Source organism: Montipora foliosa, chromosome 1 (genome assembly GCF_036669935.1).
Source record: "Montipora foliosa isolate CH-2021 chromosome 1, ASM3666993v2, whole genome shotgun sequence".
NCBI classification, from domain to species: Eukaryota; Metazoa; Cnidaria; class Anthozoa; order Scleractinia; family Acroporidae; genus Montipora; species Montipora foliosa.
In genome coordinates this window covers 39,717,251-39,719,695 of record NC_090869.1, presented here as the reverse complement: position 1 = coordinate 39,719,695, position 2,445 = coordinate 39,717,251, and the positions used below count along the sequence as shown (strand labels likewise).

The window sequence follows — 2,445 nt, the reverse complement described above, 5'->3', positions numbered from 1 at the left end:
ATGGTAAGTCGTGTCGTAGGCCTATCGTAAGCATTTCGCATTAGAGAAAAATCGTACCGTGTAAATCGGCCCTAAGAACACACGCTTTCAATTTCAAGGCACTTTTTGAGGAACCACTCGCTAAAGTACAGAACACATTAGGTTGAAAGCTGTTGTAAGAAGAAAACGTATTTAAAGCAAGTGAGAAAGTCCGATATTGTCTCTGAGTTCCTGCAATTAAGCGGAAGGTAGAAGGGAGGCCGAGCTAATCCCTGCCTTTGGCAAAAAGCGTCCCTTCACAAACGCACGAATCAGCTGAATGAAATGTTATGATTTTTGTACAATTACGGCAAAGCAATGACACCAGCCCTGCTAAAAAAACAACACTTACAAAATGAAAATAATGAAAATACGTTTGCCCGGGGCAATTACAAAAATTTATGAATACTGCCCTTTGTCTCAGCCAATCAGCATTTGGTAATTTTGCCCTCTGTTATAACTAGCATAATTTAAGCTATTTTAAAATTATGCTAATGAGAAAATTCATGTGAAGTACCTGCAAAAATTAAGGAAAATTTCAAATTGACAACCTCCCCTGATTTTAATGCACTATCGTTGGTGTTCAGTGAAAAGCAATTCGGCAAGTTTCAAGCCAGCTTGAAAAAAATTCCGATGGGAAGACCATGGCAATACGATCGCGCTCTACCTCTGAACTATCAAGGCATTTAGGAGTTCATCGCGCATCTTCGTGTTATCTCCTGATAGAAGTAGAGGTATGATATAGGCCATATAAAATACCTTGTCTTTCAACTTTAGATTTAAACTGACTTTTTTTTAACCTGCGGAATGAAGTAATGAACCAGTTCGGCGTTTCCCAAAGGCTTAGCGGGGGGCAGAATAAAAACAAGCATGCAATTTACGTCTTGTGTTGTTGCCATCCAATTTCCTGTATTTGCGATAATGGCTTATATGCATCTGTTTTTTGAAACGCTGGACTGGCTTGTTTTTAAGTTACGATGATGAAAATACGCATATATCCTAAATATGGCCGAGTGCCAGAATATTCATGCCGGTCAACTCCAAATAAATATTGAATTTTTTCCATCTTCCTTCTTCTCAACAGATTATCCTCCACTTGCCAACAAAATAAATAAGACCGAACAGACATGATTGCCTTAATTTACTTACTCTTCGCCGTCATAACAGGTATCATTTGTATTGTGGTCTGCTCTTGAACGGTCTCGTGTGTTTCGTGTTTTGCAAAAACAAAAAACTGCTGAACGCTCCAAATATTTTTATCGCTAGCGTGGCGCTAAGCGATTTACTCTACTGCATTTCCTCTCTACCTCTCCTTGTCATTTCAAACGCACATGAAAAGTGGATTTATGGGGACATTGGTTGTAAAGCAACAGCGTTTATTGCTACTTGGAGCGGTTTGACTTCTCTGATGCACCTTTCAATTGCATCATATGAACGAAATTGCACATTGGCTTTCCTCTGCAAAAAGAATCAGACATTTACCAAAAGAAAAGCAATTTGTTACTCCGTGGTCATGTGGCTGTACGCCTTGTTCTGGAGCCTAATGCCATTATGTGGATGGTCGGGATTTGAGCTTGAGGGAATTGGCACAAGTTGTTCAGTTAGATGGGAGTCAAAAAATGAGCTGGACTTGTCTTACAACATCTGCTTGATAATAGCTTGCTATGTGCTGCCAGTTAGTGTCATCATTACTTCTTACTACAAATGTTTCCGCGAAGTTACCAAAAGTACATGGAGGGCAAAGACAACATGGGGGATACAGTCACCCTTTACGAAAAGAGCCTTCGAAATGGAGCGCAAAATGATGGCCTTATTTGCGTTAATGACAATGGCATTTCTTATGGCCTGGACACCTTACGCCGTAGTATCATTGATATCCATGATCGCCCCACAAGATGTGATCAATGATGACGTGGCATCGATCCCCGCATACTTTGCGAAATCGTCATGTTGTTACAATCCTATCATTTATGTCTTTTTATACAAAAAATTGCGGCGGCAAATGAAGCTTGCAGTGCGACGTGAAACGTGCACCAACAGCAGCTCCCGGAAAGGGACATCATGCGACTACACCATGACCTCTCATTCTGAAAAAAGACGACAACGTGTTTACCCATGAAATAAATTCTTTCATGCGTTCTCGTCCTGAAACTGTGTGAAGGAAAACTAGGGAAGGACAACTAGGGAAAGAAGCACTGTGTTGCTACGCTTCAAATGCACCTGTCACATCGTCCACTTGTGTTTCGATCTTTGCCTTTCCCAACAAGTCAGTTGTTGCATGGTAGCAAATCAATTTCAAGGGTCATGCAAAAGTTACAATTGCCACAAACGACGCAAAAAAAAAATTTTAGCGATTTTTTTGCCGGGATTAACACTACACTGTACCCGAATTGCTGATTATTATCCCCTTCAAAACGATGTAAATCA

At 40.5% G+C, this 2,445-nt stretch overlaps 1 pseudogene; it reads left to right on the top strand.

Annotated features, from left to right (window-relative positions):
* The first annotated feature begins 601 nt into the window (after nucleotides 1–601).
* LOC137968306 (rhodopsin, G0-coupled-like) lies at nucleotides 602–2,137 on the top strand (annotated as a pseudogene).
* Nucleotides 2,138–2,445: the final 308 nt, after the last annotated feature.